The 21,597-nt window shown below is 54.6% G+C and overlaps 1 protein-coding gene across 14 annotated transcripts in view; it reads left to right on the top strand.

The window, feature by feature from the left end:
- Sema4d (semaphorin 4D) overlaps positions 1–21,597 on the top strand; it is a 114,089-nt gene that overhangs the window by 19,406 nt on the left and 73,086 nt on the right. For 6 of the 14 annotated variants that reach the window (XM_071602572.1, XM_071602573.1, XM_071602565.1 and 3 more), the window contains exon 2: positions 13,171–13,238. The exons of 4 other annotated variants lie outside the window; for them this stretch is intronic. The gene's annotated coding sequence lies outside the window, so the exon portion shown is untranslated. Of the gene's footprint in view, positions 1–12,938; positions 13,043–13,170; positions 13,239–19,471; positions 19,645–21,597 lie in introns of those variants that run through there. 4 more of the 14 variants (XM_027955410.3, XM_027955411.3, XM_027955402.3 and 1 more) reach the window with 2 other exon arrangements.

Below are 21,597 nucleotides of genomic sequence, written 5' to 3'. Positions count from 1 at the left end.
TACCCACAGTGCATCACACCTGTTTCTTTCTGGAGACATACATGACTCCAAACATAAGGGGCATTTAAAAAGACATTTCAGTGACATTAATGCAGTCATTTTACTCTTTCCCCTTTTCCTTTGGTTTTTAAAATGAAGAACTGGTGATTAGTTTGGCAGACAGCTCTGTGGGTTTTGACCCACGTATGGATTTGTGTAACCACCACCTCAGTGAGGACAAGAGTTTCACGCTCCACACGTTCCCTGCAGCCTCGCGCCCGCCCCCAGCCGTGACGTCAGCCGACCTGTCAGTCAAAGTGCCCTCCACCTCCACAGTTTACCTTTCCAAGAGCGAAGTATGCCGTGCCAGGCAGCAGCGGTTTTCTGGTTTTCTGCTCCCACTGCCTTTGAGGCTCCGTCAAGCTGTCACATGTTTTAATAGTCTGTCACTCAGTAGCATTCTGTTGTATTTTTTTTTCTTTTGATACCAGGTGTTGTACTCAGGGGCAGCCGACCACTGAGCCACATCCCCAGCCCTATATTGTATTTTATTTAGAGACAGGGTCTCACTGAGTTGCTTAGCACCTTGCTTCTGCTGAGGCTGGCTTTGAACTTGCGATCCTCCTGCCTCAGCCTCCCCAGCTGCTGGGATGACAGGGGTGTGCCATGCACCGGACTTCTGTTGTCTTCTTGAAGAGTTGCTGTAAGCATTCGTGCACAAGCTTCTCTGTGAGCCTGTGGTTTCGGTTCCTTGGGATAAAGGGCCAAGAGTGGGGTGGCAAGGTCACGTGGCAAACGTGTGTGTAACTCATAAGAAACTGCCACAGTCCCTTCCACAGTGGTTTTCCCTCCTCTGCACTCTGCTGCAGGTCCTCTCCATGCCTGATACCATGTGTCTTTATTTAACAGATAGTTTGTGTACAGTGTATCTTGTGGTTTTTAACTTGAATTTCCTATTTGGTCTGTATGTCCTGGTAAAGTATCTATTCAAGTCTTGCTTTTTTCTGGGGTGGTGGTGGTACTGGGGATTGAACCCAGGGGTGCTTGACCACTGAGCCATATCTATAGCCCTTTTTTATTTTTTATTTTGAGACAGGGCCTTACCAAGTTGCTTAGGGCATCACTGAGTTGCTGAGAATGGCCTCAAACTTGTGATCCTCCCACCTCAGCCTCCTGAATTGCTGGAATTATAGGCGTGCACCACCACACCCAGCCTTTTGCTCATAAGTTAATTGGGCTATTTTCTTCTTATGAGTTCTGAGTGTTCTTAGTGTATTCTAAATACAAGTTCTTTGTCAGGCGTGCGATTTGCAAATACTTTCTCCCAGTCTATTAGCTTGTCTTTGAATTCTTTTAGTGGTGTCTTTCACAGAGCAAACAATTTTAATAAAGTTAACTTATAATTTACAGATTATTACTAGAGAATGCATAGATACATGACTTAATTTTGTGTTGTTAACCTGTGTTCTTTCTGACTTGGCTAAACTTATTACTTCTATAGAGCTCCTTTTTAACAAAAAAAGTTCCTTGGCATTTCTTACATGGGTGAGCATGTTGTCAGGGGGTACGCCATTTGGTTTCTTCTTTAGTCTGTGTGCTTTTTTTTTTTTTTTCTTGCCTTATTTCACTGGCTAGTGCTTCCAGTGCGATGTTGACAAGTTGTTTCTTCTTTTCCAGTTGATACGCTCATGTTTATTCTTTGTGTTTATATGGTAGGTTGCATTTACTGATTTTTGAATACTGAACCAGTCTTACATTCTGGAATATACTCCATCTGGTTTTGGTGTTTTTTTTGTTTTTTTTTTTTAATCATTGGATTCAGTTTGCTGATATTTTGTTGAGGATTTTTACATCTGTGTTCATGAGGGACAATATAGTTCTAGAATCTTCTTATACTGCCTTTGTGCGAGACTCATTTAAGTGGGGAAAAGTGTCTTCCTTTCCTACTTTCTGGAAGAGATTATGGATACTTACTGTTATTTCTTCCTTGTTATATTGGGTAGAATTTGCAATAAAACCTTCTGGGCCTCTTCAGATTTTTTTTCCTCTGAGGGTTTTTAACTACATATTCAATTTTCTTAGTGTTTATCGTGTTGTTGAGGTCATCTGTTTTATCTTGAGTTTTGGTCCTTGGTAGTTATTGAGAAATGTGATCTTTCTCTCCAAGTTGTGGATTTTATGTGCATGGGCTTGTTTATAGTATTCGCTTCTGATGTCTGTGGGTTCTGCAATGATCGCTCCTTTTGTTCCTGATATTGGGAATTAGAAACGCATTGACATCCTGGGGACCTTAGGGTTAGTGTAGTCACCACCCGCCAAATCCTCAGGAGGCTGGACCCTGTGGGTTTGCGTGGTGCTCCCTGGGCAGAAGCAAATGAGGCCCATTAGGAGGGACACCGATGCCTTGAAGTCCTGGGGTAGCATGTGTCTCCAGGGCTGGGAAGTTAATACACGGCACGTTGGTGACCTGCATGGCTTTGGTGTCTTCACAAGGGCCCGGTGGCTGCTGGGAGCAATTACATGGAGAATCTGGCTGGCTTTGTACCAGAGTGAAAAGGGACCCTCAGCCTTTGAGATCCCGGAGGGTAGGTGAGATTTCCACCCCTCATTCCTGGTGTTTGAGGTGATTGTGGCCAGTGGTACGTTAAGGGACACAGATTTATTTATGTTTTGTCTGTTCTCAGTCAAGGTCACACGTGAGAGTACTTGAAAAGCCCAGGCAAAGGAGGCTGAGGGGAGGGGTGAGCTTCCGTGTGATACTTAATCAGAGGTCGCTTTGTTTTGGGGCGTCGGGGATGATGGACAGTAGGTCCTTCTCTCTGATCCGGTCTCTTCTTTAGGTGTAAAGCAGACGGTTTTCTGAATGTCAGAGCTATGGCTTTTGGTTCCTGACTCTGACATATCTCAGCAGCATCTTAGGCGAATGAAAAGGTCACTGTTTTTTGGTTGTTCTTCAACCAAGATGAGTTTAGCTTTATTTAATTAAAAAATCTGTGTCAAGCTGGGCTTTAAAATAGGAGAGTGATTTACGAGCAATCAGAGAAAAGTAGGTTTTGCAGATGCTCAGGGTTTGGAAGTCCCTGCTGGGGCAGGAGGCGCAGGCCCGTGGGGACTCTGAGCTGTGGGGTTGATGGCCTGGCACAGGGACCATCCTGGTTTTTCTGTGTCTTCCTGCAGGTGGCTTGTCGCCTGGGGCTGCGCGTACAGCGTCACTGCACAGGTGTGCCCTGGGCGTCTCGGTCTGGTTAGGCAGGAAAGTCCCAGGTGGCTGAGCCGGAGCTCCCACGGCTCTTGGCAGTTGGGGCTGCTCTGTTGGAGGGGGGCTGGGAACGAGCCATCGCTGGCCTCCCCCTCACTGCCTCCGTCACACCCACGCAAGGATTTGGAAGACTCACGATGTTCCTGATTATGATCCCGACCCCCCTTTTTAAAGTGGCCCATGTCCACTCACAGTATGATCAGGTCAGGGGAAGGTCAGCTCCTTCATGGAGAGAGCTGCGCTGGAATGTACGTGGCCACAGGACCCACAGATCAGATCCCTCATGTAAAGTAGTGTGATATTTGCATATAACCTGCGTTTCCCCTCCCTGGTACGTTAAATCATCTCTAAGCCGGGCGTGGTGGCACATGCCTGTAATCCCAGTGACTTGGGAGGCTGAGACAGGAGGATCACAAGTTTGAGTCCACCCTCAACAACTTAGTGAGGCCCTGTCTCAAAATAAAAAAATATTAAAACAAAAAGGGCTGGGGATGTAGCTCAGTGATAAAGCGACCCTGGTACAAAAAAAAAAAAAAAAAAAAAAAGGTACCTGTCATTATCTAGAGCATCTTAAATGCTATTAATAGTTGTTATGCAGTTGTTTAGGGAGTAGCAATGAGGAAAGAAGTCTATGTGTTCAATACACCATTTTTCTTCTTTTCTGAATGTTTTCAGTCTATGGTTGGTTGACTCTGTGGGTGGCGGAACCCTTGGGTCGAGAGGTCTGTAGGTCCTTTTGGAGCTCACAGTCCGAGTGTCCTTTAGGCTGGCCATGAGCACTTGGGGTGCTGGGGTGTCTGCCAGGTGTGAGGTGTGTGTGCGCGTGTGGGTGTTTTCTCTTTCTCAACGTGGTGGGGTCGGGTCATCCCGGTCCTGTAGTGTCAGGAGGTGGGCGGCTGGGACGTGCGGGCATGAGCAGGGCGGTCCCAGGGTCAGGTTCATGTGCATGAAGGAGGCGGGTGGGATGTGTAGGCTGCAGTCGGGCGGGAGAGGAGTGGCCTGTGCTGCCCTTGGAGACGTTGAGCTTAACAACAAGAGGAAACCGTGGTGGATTCTCACATTCTGGGTTGCGCGCTCTGAAGATGAATGATTCAGTTTCTTTCCAGGAGGTTGGTGACATTTCAGTGTCTGCCGATTGCTTGTGAAAGACTAACACAGCCTCTGCCTTTTGAGCTGGTGACACAGAGCCTTCTGCTTGTGTCACAACGAGAGTGCTGCAGACATGGAGTGACACCCAGGTGGAAGGTCCCAATTATTGACTTCGAGCTCGCATTTGGCATGGTCACACGAACACTTGCAACCCTCCTGCAGAGGATGACGGTGCCTACCTGGACGTGCACATGGGCCAGAGCTGTGGACAGCACTCCTCTGTGACACGTGGGTGGTCACTGTGTTCCGTGGGCTCATTGCCATGAGAAAGAGCAGTTGGCTGTGCTCTGAGGAGTTTGGTCTGTGCACGTGGACGAAAGGTGAAGACAGGCTGGTGTCCCCCGGGAGTCACACTGCATGTATTCTGGACAGTTGGGACCCTTGCTGAGGTCCCAGGTGGCCTCTTGGGTGCATGAGCACCACATTTATGCTTGCATGGTCTGTGAGTGTCAGTGTGTCCAGGTGTGTGTGTGCATTGACTCTGGAAGCAGGTGTAGAGAGGCCGGTCCTCTGTGGCCTCCCAGAGCTGGGTTTTCACTCAAAGAAGCCAATGGAGGCCCTGGAAGGGAGTCCACAGGAGCCGGGGGAGAGAGGGCATTGCTGAGAGCGAGTCCCCATCTCTGCTGTGTGAACTCCCATCTCTGCAGTCTCCGTAGTTTTTAGTTTGAATCAGGGGACTTTTTTAGGTCTTCCACTCCTCCCTGTGTCTGGTCCCTTGGTGCATGCCCCCCGCTCCCCGGTTTGGCACCAGCCAACTCAGGTGCAGTTTAAAGTCAGACTCAAAACCACAAGGGCCCCGCCCCATGTCTTCCTGGACCTCGGTGACAGCCACGGGGCAGGCCATCCTCACCCCCTGGCACCCCATTTCCCTAGAAATGCAGCATTCACTCCTGACGCGTTACCACTCCTCCCTGGTCTCGTTCCACCATCGCCTGGTCCTCCTGAATCCCAGGATCCCAGGCCTCCTCTTCCAGCCCCGGGCTTTGGGATAAAGCCTTTGAGTGGCGTGCCAGGGCCGGCAGGCTCCTCTGTCCCTGAAGAGCTCTGTAAATGCAGGCAGTGATAGCAAGCAAGCAGTGCACACGGCTTCTGTCCAGTGGGGAGGCCGTTGGTGGTCCCCCATGGAAAAAACCGTGCTTCTGTATGAATGCATCGGTGATTCAGTTCAGTGTTCCTCTATTTGGTGTAGTTTTCCTATTGTGGAGGTGAAATTCACACAGCAATGCTCTGATTGGAGTGTCTGCCATAAAGGTCATATGTTGGAAATGGAGTCCCCAACTTCATAGGAGGATGGTGTTTGGAGGTGGGGCCGTTGGGAGGTAATAGGGTTAGATGAAGCCACAAGGGTAGGGCTCCCAGGGTGGCACTGTGGCTCCATTTCCCCCATGTGATGCCCTCGCCATCCTCATGCTCTCAGACTTCCCAGTCCTGGAATCATGAGCCAAATAAACCTTTGTTCTTTATAAATTACCCAGTCTTAGGTGTCCAGTTACAGGAACAGAAAATGGATTCAGGCAGATCAAGTTCACCACATCAAAGCGAGCAACACAGCAATGTTGAGTGCCCTCCCAGGGTCTTGTAACCACCTCTTCTGTCTAGTGCCAAGACATTTTGTCACCCAGAGGGAACCCCCTGCCCACCAAGCATTGACTCCCCAGTCCCTCTGCTCCCTGCCAACTTTATATTATTTGGTAATTCTTTGACTTCTCCCTTGACAGACATAACATTTCATCGCTTCTCCCATGAATATTGAGTTAAATAACATTTTTAATGTGTGCTCATGTGTTCAAAGTGGCCCTTAGTCGCTGTCACCTTTGGGTGAGCTCTAGTGCTCTCACTGGCTCATGGTGTTGGTGACCAGGAGGCGCGGGTGCAGCGGTGGCAGAATCCTGGCCTGGAGGACAGGGGACGATTCCACGCTGGCTTTCCAAGTCGTGTCTGGTCTGTGCCAGAATGGGGGGCCCTCGAGCAATGTGTCCAGAGAGAGCCCTTCCCTGGCTGGCCCTCTGCCCGTGCCGTGTGGGCGCTGTGTGATTATTAAAGATCGTGCTCGCAGGGCCGTGGTCAGGGAGTGTGGGGGTGCACACAGCGGTGCCCGGGGTGACCCCAGACGCTGAGATGCAGCCACGTGGAGAGAAATCCCGGAGAACCTGGAGCCAGCCTCCTGTTCTCTGGCTGTCAGTGTGAGCGGTGCACAGGGGACCCTCCAGCCTCCTGTGTGTGCCCTGATCCCTCCTACACCTAAGGACAAGGTGGGACTTTTTCCAGTGCAGCTCAGTCCAACAGAGACCAGCCCATTCCCTTGTGGGACCAGCAGGCTTGAACGTGGTGACCCTGACTGTTCCTTCTGACACCCAGTTGGGGTCCTGTCCTTAAATGAGGAGTTTCCATCTTTTTCTTTATAGATCCTGGACCTTTGGGGTAGTGGCCAGAGTCACTCTGGTCTAAGAGAGGCAGGATTTCTGACCATTTCTTTTTTACTATTTCACCCCCCCACACAATTCAGTTTTTAACTTTTATTTGACATCTGTAATATGATTCCAGGGGGAAAAAAATCCCGTAATGGGTCATCTGAGAGCACAGTACCCCTGCTCTCTGTGCAGCCTGGGGCAGTTGTCTGGGGAGGTACGTCCCCTGCTGTGCCTGTGATTGGCATTCTGGTTCTGAGATTATCAAGTAGAACCCAGAAACCTATGTCTGAGGTGGAGCCCCAGGAAAGCGTCCCAGGGACCCCAGGAATTGAAGCTATGCCCCAGGGCCCTAGGTGGCCTTGTTTTTAAACAGCACAGGGAGCTTGCTGTGGAATCCGGCAGGGAGATGCCAGCCAGTGTAGTTCCCCCACGTCTGCAAAACAGACGGGTGGTTGTGACCTTGATCTGAAAGAGAAAGGTCAACGTGTGACTTCCCTTGAGCCTTCTTCTCTGCAGAAACCAGGTATTTGGGTTTGATGTTGTGGGTTACCACAGGGAGAGGACCTTGGTCCCTGTGAGGAACTGTGAGTGGCCCCGGAGCTAAGTTTTGGACTGAAGTTTTGGCAGGAAGTCCCAGCATCTATGCTTTGAGCTCCATCACGTTTCAGGGGTTTGCAATGTAGTCTAGAAGCTTCTAGGCATTTATTTGGGGGTATACAGACTCTTCTTTGGAAGGAAGATTTCAGCACCGCAGTCTACAATTTGGCAATCAGCAAAGCCCCAGAATTCCCCTTCCTCACTGAATCCAGTTTAATGAGCTGCTAGAAAAAGAGAATTCTTGACGCTCGCTCTCGTTTTCTGGACTAACTTGTCTGCTATCCATGAAACCCCGCCAGGCCCCGGCATCTCCAGACTCTGAGGTTTTATGGTGTCCAGCACACAGTGACTTTCATCTGTGCGCTGCTCTCCCAGTGAAGACAAAACGAATAGAACTTTATCCTGTCACTTTCCTGGTTGGCACACACACTGGTGTGAGGGTGCAGGGTCACCCTTGCCTCCCCAGGTAATTGTAGCCTCTACATCAAAGAACTGCCGCGGTTTGCTCGCGGTCACATGGCGGAAAGACACATGTCACAGTCTGGCACTTTATGTACCTCACGTACTCTATCCTTTGGGGACATTTGCCATTCGACACTCACCAGAGTTTACTGGGGTGAGAGCTTTTGTTGGTCACCTGTCCCTATTTCTGGTCATTGCCGGTAACTACAGCTGATCCTTTGAAGGTTCCCGATACCCCTGCCATGTTGGGTTCTAGAGAATTCTGCCCTGCATGGTGGGGAGGGGCTCGGACCTTCTCCTACCCTTGAGCCTTCTTTCTTTGTTTCTCTGTCCATCTTGTAGGAGGAGGAGGTGGCCATGTGGAAATCGGCATTTTTCTGATTGCCATTGAAACCAGCCTTCTCTGTCGCTGTCTAGTTAATCATTTTAACAAGGAGAATCTTGACGTCCTTGGGAGCGCTGAGCACCAGGCTGTGTGTGGCTGAGTGGCGAAGGTCTTCCAGCCCTGGGGACCGCTCTCCGAGGCAGGGGGCATGGACAACAGGTGACCTGGCTCTATCCTTCCTCTTGGGGCCACATTCGTAGCTGTGTGTCATGCTGAGCTGGCTCTGCGGGACCCCCCCCCCCCACCCACCTCTTGAAGAGGGTCTGTGCATGTGCATGTGGAAATGCCATGGCCAGGACCTCACCCAGACCTGTGAGCACCTGTCCCCAGGGTCGCGGCCCTCAGAGATTTTACCTGCATGTCCCGGGTGGTCGTTGGGTGTGCAGCGTGCACTGGGCTTGAGTGGTTTGGGATTTGCAAGCCATTCAAATGAAAAGCAAATCAGGACTTAATAAGAAGGGACTTTCTCAGGAAGGGTTATTGCAGGGGGACGGGACTGTGCACGCTGTGACCCTAGGATCACGGTCACAGGCGTTAGAGCAGGTGGAGAAGGGCCAGGTGTGGGGCATGAGGTGCTGGAGAACATGGAGTTCCTGGGCTGTTCCCAGGAGGGGCTGCGGCTGGCTCTGGGGGCCCCAGGGCCTTGGGGAAGGAGAAGCCAAACCGAAGTTTGGTCCTGAGGGATGTGTTGTGGCTGATCAGTGGGGACAGCAGTGTGACTGGTAACGGGTCACCGATCAGGAATTGGAGGGTTTCTGTGCCCAGGTAGATGGAGGCCCTCTGAACCCTCAGTCATAAGCGGTGTGGAATGGGCAGCGTGGGGCCTTCTTGCCTGTGGCTGTTGACTGGCACGGGCTTGGGGGAGTGAGTGCTTCCCAGCAGAGCTCGGTGCAGGGTCGGGGTGGGGGTGTGGGTGACCTGCTGGTCTGGCCTCCCTCCTTCAGCCAGACGGGCCTTGTCTCCCCACTCCGCCAGCCTCCTGGCGCGAGGCCCCGACCTCCACTCCCAGGGTGGTGTCTGAGCTGGACAGTGACAGAGGAAGGAGCCTGGGAGAGGTGAGAGGCGCGAGGTCTCCGGAGGACCTACACCCTCCAGGAGGACGGGGCACCCTGAGGCACTGTCCGCTGCTGGGTCCTGGGGCCTTCACCGTGTCTGGGTCCCTGAAATTCCCTTCTTCTTTACATCCTGGGGTGGGGTCGGGGGGACTCCCTCCACCCAGTTCCTTTGCTTTAATGTTACTTATTCAAAGCCGCCATTTTATGTCCTCTACTTTGGTTATACAATTGAATACACATCCAGTTGTGGTTTGGAATGTAAATATCTTACAGGTTGGCAGTATTTCTTCAGTCGGAAGCGTATTAAAAAACGGTAGTTACAGTTCATCGGGGTTCCACTGTGACCAGTTGAAGAGATACCAGAGCGTCATTAAATGTCGGGTTATTTTGATTATTTCTAACAGTGGGCCAGCAGACGGCCTCGGACCCATGAGCAAATTACGCACATCCCTTTTCATCAGTAGCGTGGAAAATAAAATGGTGACATTTAGAGAGAGTCGGGCAGTACTGCAGATGGGCATGACCATGTCAAGTCCAAGACTACTACTTTTTTTTTTTTAATTTGTTCTTTTTAGGTGAACATGGCAGTAGAGTGTATTTCGACATATTATACGTACGTGGAGGGTGACTGCCCCTCCTTGTGTCCTGTACATGACATGGAGTTCCTCTGGTGGTGTATTCATATATGAGTGGAAGGAAGTGACGTCTGATCCATCCCACTGTCTTTCTTTTCCCATCCCCCTCCGTTCCCTTCATCCCCCTTTGACTATTTCTATGCCCCCCACCCCCCACGACTTCTTAATAAAGTGTCTCTTGTGCTGTCAAAGTCATCTTGAAGTTTGAGACACCATACAGCTTCTTTTTTAAAAAAATTTATATTTACTGGTGTTACATTACACATAATTGTGGGAACTGTGCCATGTTCCCACTTGTACACAATTTGATCCATTTTGTTCCCTGTACCTTCCCTTTACCGCCCATCTGCTCCCCCAACCCCCCCCCCCCCATCTCCTTGCTCTACTCTACTGGTCTCTGGGCTTCCTCTGTTATTTTATATAAATATATATATATTTGGTATCAGGGGCACTTAACCACTGAGCCTCATCCCCAGCCCTTTTGTGTATTTTATTTAGAGACCAAGGTCTCACTGAGTTGGTTAAGGCCTTGCTAAGTTGCTGAGGCTGGCTTTGAACTCGTGATCCTCCTGCCTCAGCCTCCCAAGCTGCTGGGATCACAGGCTGCTGCACCACCCTGCCCGGCTCTCAATTATTACTTTTTAATCAGTGCATTATAATTCTGTGTAAACACAGCATTTGCCGTGGTACGTCCGTATGTGAACTTGGCCTAATTTGGTGGACTTCATTCCCCAGTACTTCTCCCACCCCCCGTCCCCGTCCATTCCCTCCCTCTGTTTCCATGAGATCCCTTTTCATGCCTTTTCCCCACCCCACTTCCTCTGGCGTCTACATGTGAGAGAAGACCTTCGGCCCTTGATCTCTGAGCCTGGCTTGTGTCCCTCAGCGTGCTGTTTTCTAGGAGGCAGGAACTGTTGCTGCAGCCTGGTGCACACGGGAAGCACAGGGTATATGCACTGATAGAATGGCTAGTGTCATCTGTTCCCCAACACCCTAAGGCATCCCTGGTCACCCCATGCTGTTCAGGAACTGTGGTTCCCAGAGTGTGGCCTGGCAGACAGCAGCCTCACCCAGGAACCTGTAAGAAATGCATGTTCCTGGGCTCACCCCACAGCTCTGCAGGCCCAGGGCTCCCCCTGGGCCCCACGGACCTGCTTTTCATGCCCTTGTCCTGGGTTCTGTTGCGGGTTCTCTGTGATGACCACCCACCAGAGGCTCTTGGGGTCCCCAGGAAGCAGCCTTGGCTCAGAATCTGTATCTGAGAGTCAGCGTGTGAGGTAGGAAGGACCACTCACTGTGCGTGTGTGTGCGCATGTTGGTATGTGAGTGTGCGTCTGGGCCTGTGTGCATATGAGATGTGTATGTGTGAATGTGTGAGTGTGGCATACATGTATGTGTAAGGTGCATGTATTTGGGTGTGTATGTGTGTACGTGTGTCTGTGTGTATGGGCTTGCGTGCATTTGAACACACATGCGTGTGTCTGTCCGTGGGTGTCAAGCTGTGTGCATTGTGGTGCCCGTGTGGTGGGTGAGTCCTGTGAGAACCATGACAACTTGGCAGCCTCAAAACAAATGGGGCTGCTAAGTGAGGGACCGTGGCACATGTCTGCTATAGTGTGTGCAGGGCAGAAAAGTCACTACCACAGAGTGTGTAAATGCAGTGACCACCTTGCCCTCTGTCCCCCAGGCCCACTCTACAGTGAAAACCTGTTGCTGCTTCCTTGATGCCCTCCCCCGGGTGCTGGCTCCTTCTGGTGGCCTTTTACATACATGTGCAAGGCGAACATGGAGACCCTGGCTGTCCCTCACAGCCCACCTGTTCCTTCTGCCTTGGGCAGTTCTGGTCCCACACAGGAGGCCTCGGATTCAAGCGTTCGCACGGACCCTCTGGTCACTCTCTGGCCAGCCACCGATGGACTTGGAGGGAATGCCCTTTCCCCATCTTTGTGTCTGAGTAGGGACATGTCTCGGTCCATTCTGTTGCATTGACTGGGTAATTTATAAAAAAATAGAGATTGGCTCTTGGAAGTCCAAGGGCATGAGGCTGGTATCAGGCAGGGGCGGTGGCAGCGTCCTAACACGGCAGAGAGGGTCACCAGGCAAGACAGTGAGCACGCCAGCGGGGGTCTTTCTCTTCTTGTGAAGCCACTAATGCCATCGTGGGCATCAGGACCTCATCTAACCCCCCTTGCCTCCCAGATACCCTCTTCCAAACACGATTAGCACGTGAGTTTGGGGGCTAAGTTTCTGCCCCCTTCATGATGGCGACTGGGTTCCAGTGCGTGACTTTGCTGGGACACTTTGGAGCTACAACAGACAGAGCTGGAAGACGCATTCCGAGTGTGGGGTCAGGTAGCCACCACGTCTCCTCCGCCCCCCACATTGGAGTTAACGTTCTCCAAGGCCACCATTCCATTGCTGGCCCTGGTGTGCCCAGCCTCAAAGTCCTGCCTGTCTGAAAGATGAACATGCCCATCTTGCTTTAATTTGGGTTTCTTTTATTGTAAATGACATTGAACAGCTCCCTCCCCTGACTTGATATTTGCCGTTTAGTGCCAGGGGTAGGGGTCCTTGGGAAGCCGGGGAGCCCTCTGTGTCTCTGTGTGACACATAGTGATCCTTCTGCGACTTTAAGATGATTTTTTAAAACCTACAAGTTCCGCTACATTTTTTTTTTCTTGGTTTCTTCTTATCATCTCTCTTTGACCTTCCTTCTCTGCCACTTCTTTTGGTTTTTAAGTATATGATGTCCTTTAAAACTTGGAAACTGTCAAAACGCCACAAGGTAGCACCGACGTCGTTTTAGGATGTGATTCTAACTAAGGGGCTGAGTCGGAAGCTTTGTGTGGAAGTGTCGCTCTTTACTGTGACTTGGTTACGATCACAGCATTTCCGGCGAGCCCTGGGCCACCCTGGCCCGTCCCCTATGCACTTCCAAGCTCGGGTTATTTGATCTCTGATTATTTTATCTGCTCTCTGCTGTGTCCTTGTATAGCAGCAGAGGGGAGGGGAGACAGTCAGCCAGGGAAGGTGGGGACGATGCCCTCCTTCTCGGTTCCTGCTAGTGACCATCCATTGGCTCCAGTGCCTCTCTGGTCTCACCTGACCAGGTGAGTGGACAGTCCCTTGCAGAGGTCATAGGGGCATATTTAGCATGGAGTTTGTCTGAGTCAGTGTAGTGAAGGATCTGGTTCCAAGCTGGCACTGCTAAAGTGCCCCCTTTCTAACTCTGTTTCAGAATCCACCCATCCATTGGGAAGAAACCGAGGCAGGGTTGAGGAAATGGTCCATGACACCGGTTATTAGGTGAGTGATGAACTTGCCTGTGGGTGACAGTTCCCTTTAGAAGGGACTCTTCAGAAGGTCTTGTTCTTGGTGCTCCGTCCAGCGGTGCCTGACCCCATGGGCGGCTGGAGAGCTAGAAGGAATGTCTGTCTCAGCAAGCTCAGGCATTTCTGCCCGGAGGGATCGTGGTCAGGGGATGCACCGCAGAGAGCATCTGAGGCTCTGCATGATGTGGGCGGGGAGGGGCCACCAGCAAGGTGACATGGGGCAGGCTCATTTTGGATGGTGAGCGTCGCACTTGGGGTCAGCACTGACTTCCTTGGGCCGGATGGGAAGGGGCCTGAGTGAGGGGCTGCCTGTGAGGCTGCGCCCTGCCTGTGAGGCTGCGCCCTGCCTGGGACCCTTCCTGCTGTTCCCCGGGGACAGGACTGCATGTTCAGGCGAACAGATGGGCCTTTGACCGTGACGTGTCTCCCCACCTCCTGGGGATCTCAAGGAGCTGGTGGCCCTGTTTCTCTTGGGTCACACCAACTTGCAGCCCTGCCCCTGGTCATCAGGGGAATCTGGGGGAGGCAGCCGCTTAGCTGGGGCTGGGGAGGGCCGAGGGGACTGGGAGGGCTTCTGGGCTACTGGCCTCCTGTCCTTACTCCCGTCCCAGCGTGCACAGGGTGGAGGGCGGAGCAAGAGTGTGTGCTGGCGGAACAGCAGTGCTGGTGTGCAAGCGCCCTGCTGCACACGGGCGTGTGGCCATGCACTGACAGAGGAGCGGAGGTGCCCAGCCCCTTGCAGGGCCATCGCTGGCCTGGCAGCCCCCCTGTTGTGCTTATTGACCTTGGCCCGGACCTTCACCTCTGGTGCTTCAGTTTGTTCACCTGTGAGCTTGGAGGGGCCGGCTGGGGAGGGGGGGCATCCCTCTGTCCTCGCAATCCTGAAGGCATCTGGAGCCCCTGAGCATGGCCCTGTGCAGGATCCCAGCTCCCTGTGACAGCAGAAGGGTGGCTTCCAGTACCAGGGTGTAAGCTAACCCACATTGTCACCACGAGGGGCCACCGCCTGGGAGGAGCCCTGGGCTCTGTTCTCAGCCTCACGCCTGCAGTCACCTCGGTGGCCTTTAGCTCACAGTGGAGTCGAAGCTGTCAGTGGGCATCTGTGGCAGGCCCAGAAATGCAGTGCTTCCTGCTGCGGGGGCCACCTGGGGGGCTGTCACGTTTCTGGCTTGTCCACTTGCTGGGATGGAGCAGAAGAGAAGAGGGGTCCAGGGAGAGGGAGCCTCTCCGCCCGACATGGTCGGGGCCAAACGCTCCCATCTCCTCGTTTGTGGAAACAGCTGCTGTGAGGAGACCGGCCACTCAGGCCTCTGCCATGCGGGGCTGCTCCCGAGGCTGGGAGGAAAGGTTCATGCCGTCACGTCTGTGTTCAAAGGAGTTTCCAGATGTGACTCCCCAGTAACGAGCGGGATGTTCAAGTCCTAGCATCCTGTCTGGGAAGCCCAGTTGTGCTAGCTGAGCGTCTGCAAGGCCCTGTCCTCCCCTCCACTAGGGTCTCACGTTCCTGGTCCTTGTCTGTGCTTAGAGATCCGCCTGGCTCTAGCAGTGCCCTCTTACCTGTGATCTCACCTTGCAGTTTCAGTTGCCCGTGGTCAGCCAGAGGGTGGGTACAGTACAGTGAGATGTTTTTCAGGAGAGAGAAGAGAGAGACCGTGTTCACATGACTTATTACATCATGCTGTTGTGATTGTTCTGTTTTTTTTTTTATTGATTATTGCTGTTAATGTCTTACTGTGCCTGATGTATACCTTTATAGTTATGCACGTACAGGAAAAAGCCCAGAGGGTGTGGGGCTCCGTGCTGCCCACGGTTGCAGGCCTCCACTGGGAGTCTGGGAATCGACCCCGTGCATGACGATGATCTGCATGTCAAAGGCCATTTTCAAAGGAAATACTCCAGAAGATGAAGACACATATTCTAGAACTTGCAGTGAAGTGGAAGCAAAAATAACTCTTTTCAGGGATCTGTTTCCAACGTGAAGTGGTCCATACAGACGGCTTTGCATTTGGGGAGTCCTTGGCTTGGGGACAAAGCAGCCATTGTCCTTCCCATTGCTCCCATGGGACCGTCTAGAAATTCAGCCAAGAATGGAAGGGTGGCCTCTTCAGGGAGCTGGTGTGACCACACAGTGACAGCAGTGGCCCAGTCGTCCTGGGGTGCCGGGGGTGCTAGGGTGCTGGGATGCAAGCACGTGGCAGAGGGCCTCAGGGTGGAGGACAGGCTTCACTGGGACATCTTGGGGCAGTGAGAGGGGCAGGGTAAAGGCTTGGACCCAGACTCTGGGACTTGAATGTGCTCATCAGGAGAAGTTGGGTGCAGAAGGGAGTTGCTTTTGAGTGGTGGTGTTTCGATGCCGCCTGAAATTTAGGTTTCTCTTTCCCCTTCCTGACACTAGTTGAAAACAACCCTGAGATCTCCCCAGCACACCACATGTGTGCCCCAGTGCTGCCCTGAGGTTGGGTGTGCCCCAGCCCCGAGGCTGTGTCACCTGCAGCGCCATGGGGCCCCCTGCTCCTCAGGGGAGGTGCTTTATTTTTAGCAAGTGACTAAAATACTCAGAAGCCAGAGTAGGACACTTGCAGGTTTAATTAAATGACACTGAAATGGGAGGTAATTACTTCTACCTGTTTCAGAAGGTCTGGGAGGGTCTCTCTGGTCCTCCGACGGCGGCCCCAGGAGGCTGTCACCTGGAAAAATGCCGAGGGCCCTCCCCCACGGGCACCCAGGGTCCTGTGGGTGCTGATCTGAAGGCTCATGGGTTCACTGATGTCAAGGGTCCTTGTAAGCAGCCTTGTCCTTGGTGTGGATCTGTGTGGTATCAGCGCACGTATTGTCTTTAAGTCACACGGGGTGATCAGGTACAGCAGGTGTTGGGACGCAGTGAGACAGTGGACACCGTGGCTCTAACCTGACAGGCCACGTGGAGAATTAGCACCAGACCAGCCCTGATCCAGGACTCTGCCCTGGGCCACAAGCTGCTGGCCCATCTCTAGTGATCAGAAGGTTCCGTACCCTCAGCTCGCTTAGGTCTGCGCCAGTTCCTCACCTCGGCAGCTGTGTGCGGCCCTTACTGCTTCTTCACGCTTTCGATATGGCCCTGGAGCGGCCTCCGCACCTGGCACGGCGTGCTGGGAGCGTGGCTGTGGTCAAGAGCCGGGAGGTGCCTCGGTGTCAAATCCACAGCACGCCGTGAAGACTTAGCATGCAGGAAGGACCGAGGTACCTTCTTCGTAACTGTTAATTACATGTGCAAGGATCGCATTTTGCCTGTGCGTCAGGCCAAGCGAGCTGTATCACTGAGATGAACATCACCTGCTCATGCATGATAATGTGACTTCTAGGAACACCTGCAGCAGGACGCAGTACTCGCCTGGTGTGTAGGACAGTGTTGATCTAGAATGTTCTGGATGCCTTAAACCTGCCTCACCCCCTCTTGCATTTCTGCAGCCCAGCCTGCTGGGTCTTCCCAGAGAAAAGCAATTCTCCACTCTCCTGGTGGAGAGTGCACCCAGCTCTGCCCAGCTCTTGGTGAGCTCACCCACCCCCTCATTGTCCAGGCCTCTGTCCCCTTGTTTTCTGTGGGTAAGGAAACCTACCACGCATTCGCTTGCAGCTGATTTTCCACTTTGCCGCGTCCTGAGCGCGTCGGTTGCCCACCCTCTGCGTGCGGTGGTGGTGATGCGCCCATCCTGTGCCCTGGGGGAGAAGGGCCACCATGTAGCCCCCCCACCACCACGTGCACTGCCTCTGGCAGCCTTTGGGGTGTGGGTGGAGGGGCTGCTGCCTGCACAGCTGTGGGGCACCCACTGGGAAGGCCCTCGGGCATCCACATCTGGCCGGGCTATTAATAGCCCACAAAGGACCCATTTTTCTTTGCGAAGGGTGGACATGTGGCCATGCTGTCATGCCCATGAGTGGGGCCTGTGAAGCCAGCCTTTCATGGAGCAGCCCTCTGGCACGTTCTGCCCCATGTGAGCGGGACTCGGGGACCCATGCCCGCATTTCCGCAGGGTGCGGACGGCGGCTCGCTGGAGCTGAGGCACCGTGCAGCCCCCAGGGCTGCCCATTCAGCGGGCTGGTCCTGCCCACCTGTTGCTATCCACAGCACCCGTCACCTGGGGAGGGACAGGGCCTCTGTGGCCCATTATGCTGGGGCAGTAGAGCCTCTACGGAGCAGCCAACACGAAACCCCAGGTGAAGACCGACCCCAGCAGGATCACGAGGTCCCACGTGAGTGGAAGGGCAACCGGGGCCTTGCTTAGAGGGGACATCAGCTGGTGCTGGTGGTGGGGGAGGGCATTCCTCGCACAGGAAACAGGAGACTCAAGGCGCCGAGGCAGGTGGGGTTCACCCGTGGTGTTCAGGGTGTGTGTGGGGGTGTCTGGGCCCGGATGGACGCAGGGAGGGCGTGGGTAAGCAGAGACGCTTGGACGTGGACTTGGTGCTCAGGGATGCTGACACGGGGGGTGGGCCACAGGCTGCTGGGGAGGTTCCAGGCACCAGGTAGGATGCTTTGCGGGCGGCCACATTGTGTCAGTGGAGGTGGCCCTTGGGGTGTGTTGGAGGTGGATCTGAGGACTTGCTGTAGGTTGGGTGGCCTGGAGTGGGTTCTGGGGGCTGGGGTACCCTGTGATCTGAGGAGTCGGGAAGGTTGGGGCTCTGCTTAGGCTTCTGCCTGGCTCTTGAGGAGGAGTCTGAGCGTCAGGCTCGGTGATTCCGGGACACTGGAGCCCGAGATGCTTATTCATGGGGAGGAAGCTGGGGAGGTGGCCCAGGGCTGGCCTGGGGGCTGGGTCCTAGCTGGTGCCAGAACACGGAGTTCTCCCTGACCTGACTGGGAATGTCCTCCGTCACCTGTCCATCAGGTGGAGACAGGCTAGAACCTGCTCCTGCACCCATGCCGGCCTGTGGGGGACGCCAGGAGGGAGTGGCCCCCGAGGGCCTCTGTCACAGGCAGCGATGCAGGTGAGCAGAGGTGGAGAGGGACTGGGGATTGGTTCAGAGTGGCCGCCAGGCTGTGGGGGTGATGGGTGGGGAGGGGGGAGGTGAGGTCAATAGATGGGGAGAGGAGGGGCTGCAGGCGTGTGGGCCACACCTGTCTAGTCTCCTGCAGTCTTGGGGCACAGTGCTGATCCCCGGGACACCCCCAGCTGAGTTGGACACAGGATAGGGAGCGTGGACAAGGAGGCCACCTACAGCCACATTGGGACTGTATGTGGTATGGAATGGGGGGCAGCAGGAGGTCTGGGAAGGGGGTGAGAGGAGCGGGACCTTGATGTGCCCGTTATAGAGACAGGAAAAAGCGTCCTGTTTTCTTAGGCTGCCGTGGCTGAGGTGGGGTCACAACCTTGGCAGGGACACAGCCTCGGCCCCCCCCCCCAGAGACACTCAGCTTCAGGTTTTGTTTTTGTCTTTACCCCTTGTAGTTGATGGAGTCAGGACCCCCAAAGGTACCGGGTTCTAATCCCGGGAGCCTGTGAGTGAGGCCTCATAGAAGCGGGGCCTTTGCAGAGGTTGGTTAGAGGTCACCTGCTGGGCCACCCACGCAGTCCCTGGAGGAGGGGAGCAGGGGGCGCTAAGACGCGGGAGAGAGAAGGCTGTGTGAAGCGGAGGGGACACTGGAGGGATGGGCCGTGACGGTGTCACCTTGCCTTGGGGAGCCCAGGCACCTGGTCCGAGGTGGCTCTGGGTGTGTCCGGGAGGTGTTTCTGGATGGGGTGGGCATGTCAGTCAGTGCAGAGGAAGCAGGTGCCTTCCTGGTGTGGGTGGGCCTGTCCCTGTCCATCCAGGGCCTGAACAGGATGAGGAGAGTCAGGGCAGAGCCCCCTGCTCCTGCCCTGAACCCCCAGCCCGCGGACAGCAGGTCTCGGGGGACCGCCGCTCTCCGGGATCACATGAGCGGGTCCCCATGATACATCTCTCAGTTCTGTGTCTTGGAGAAGCCCGACCAACCAGGGAAAGCCTAAAGCCACTAGGGCCAGGAGAGGCGGAAGGGAGTCTCCAGGGCCTTGACTTGGGTCCAGGGAAACTGATCTCAGACCTCTGGCCTGCAGCAGGGCAGAGCATACATTCTCTTGTTTGGAAGCCACCAGTTAGTGGTGCTGGGTGAGAGCCGCCACAGGAAGACAATGCCCTCAGCGTAAACAGCACTTCCCTAAATACCCGGGCGCAGTGTCAGAGCTGTCATTCGGTGACTTGGACTTCAGGGTGTGGCGTCACTGGGTCACTGGGTGTGTGGCTCTTTGATAGATCTCCCCAGATTAGTTTCCGAAACAGGACGTGGGGGGCCCTCTTCCAGGTGTTTTTTGGTTTTTTTTTTGATGCATCTGTCAGCAGGGCAGGGGGACAGCTTCGTGGCAGTGCTCCGTCTCCGAGTCCTGGTGAGTGTGTGTCTGTGCTCTGTGTGCTCCCGCCGTCCAGGTCCTTCTGTGAGTCTCCTCCGGCGTTCTTTGAGCCGTTTCCTCTCTTCCCGTCTGCAGGGCCGCGCGTGTGTGTCGTGGTCACCGGCCTCTGCCCGGTTCTACTGTCTGCTGGTTAGTTTCCTTAGTGCCTCTCTGGCCATCTGGATGAGCTCTTTGCACTGGCCCAAGCGTCCTCCTTTCCTCTGAAGGCTGGTAGGGCCCAGTGTGGGTTCAGACCGCTCGGGCTGCCCCCTTGATTTTCTGGCACAGAGTTTTGTCCTTCTGTGTGTTTGAATGGAATTCTGAGTTAGAATGTTCTGCATAAAATGCATTTAAATGGAGGGCTGGGGATGTGGCTCAGGGGTGAGCGCTTCCTAGGGTGCCGAGGTCCTTGGTTCATTCTTCAGTGCACCCCCACCTCCCCACCGTGTTTGCAGGAGAGGGAGTCCAGCCCTCCTTCCTTCCAGGGCGCTGGCACCAGGAGTCACTCTCCCATCCCTGGTCCCTGAAGTGAACTTCAGCTGTGTGGTCTGTTACCCTGCTGTGAGCTGGCCTCTGTCCGGGAGCCTCCACCCCTCCCCACTGGCCCGCCTGCCTTCCCGTGGGCCTGAGCCACGTCGGTAGCATCTGCTGCAGCTGCAGACAAAGCGGCTGGGATTCAGGCACAATGAGGTGACCATCAGAGGAGGGGGCCTAAGCGTACGTGGAGGATGTCGCCTGCCTCCCACTGTACCTGGGCAGAGGAGGATGAGGGGCAGCCACTCGGGGGGCTGTGGATGCCGGGAAGGGACCAGGTGAAAGGGGAAGACAGACACCACGTGGCATGCAGAATCACACGTGGCATGGGGGGAACTTCTGTGAGGTCATTCAGCAGGGGAAATGGCAGTGTCCGAGGCCATCTGGCACCTCGTGGAGAGCGAGTCTGTCAGGGGAGGTGGGGAAAAGGTAAGGCTCGTGTTGGGGACCTGCCTGTGGCTCGGAGGTCCTGGGTGTGGTGATCTGAGACCCCACCAGGTGGGCGGGCACCTGTGTGGGGCCGAGTGTGCACCATTGCCCTTGGCCGGGGTGTGAGCATGGGGTATGTCCAGGTGGTGGGTATGTGGGTCACTGTGTCACGGGCGTGAGGACCTGACGTTTGGCTGCCTGGCTCCAGCCTCCTTCAGAGCAGGACACTGGGCACTGCTGGGGCCCTCTGTTGGCTGGTGCCCCTGGTGTCACCCAAGCTGGGCGGGTCACCCCAATGCTGGGAGCACAGTGGGGTCAGGGCCTGCCTTTGCCCGCCTGTGACCCTGGTCCTGCCCGAGCTGCAGGAGGAGGTGTGGAGAGTTTCGGGTACCTGATCCCATACAGGACCAGCAACCGGCAGGCCAGGAAGCCAGGCTCAGCACCCGCTCCAGGGTGGGGCGGGGCTGGCCGAGGCACTCAGAGCCGGGCCCGTCTGGCTACTTGCCCGCCCTGGGCAGGGTCCCCGTCAGCAGTGGCTGCCGGCCCAGCCTGCTTCGCAGGTGGCGGTCATAGGCGGGTGGGGTTCAGGCTGCACTATGCAGGGAGGACCCGTCCTCCTCAGCACCTGGCAGTTCCACGGAACAACTGGACGGTGAGACACCTGCTCCTGGTCAGCAAGAAGGTAGACTGGCACCCAGGCCTGCTGGGAAGGTGGACAGAGTGGCCAGGCCCCACAGGAAGGGGGCGGGAAGTGGGTCCCCTAGCACCAGGAGGTTCCCATTGAGGTCTTTGGCTCAGGTTGCTACACAGCTGTGGACTGCGGGTTCGCCCTGTCCTGGGCTCTGCCCTGGGTGGGTGGTCATGTTCCTGATGCAGTGTGGAAGTCCCCGTGGGGCCTGAGGGGCCAGGCAGAGCCCTGCAGGTCGGGCTGAGTGGGCTGTGAGGTGCATCCTGGGAAGAGGAACCAGCCTCCTCCTGGGCACTGAG

Source organism: Marmota flaviventris, chromosome 16 (assembly GCF_047511675.1).
Source record: "Marmota flaviventris isolate mMarFla1 chromosome 16, mMarFla1.hap1, whole genome shotgun sequence".
Lineage (NCBI taxonomy): Eukaryota > Metazoa > Chordata > Mammalia > Rodentia > Sciuridae > Marmota > Marmota flaviventris.
The sequence above is the reverse complement of the archived record's forward strand: the minus strand, read 5'-3'. Positions and strand labels throughout refer to the sequence as shown.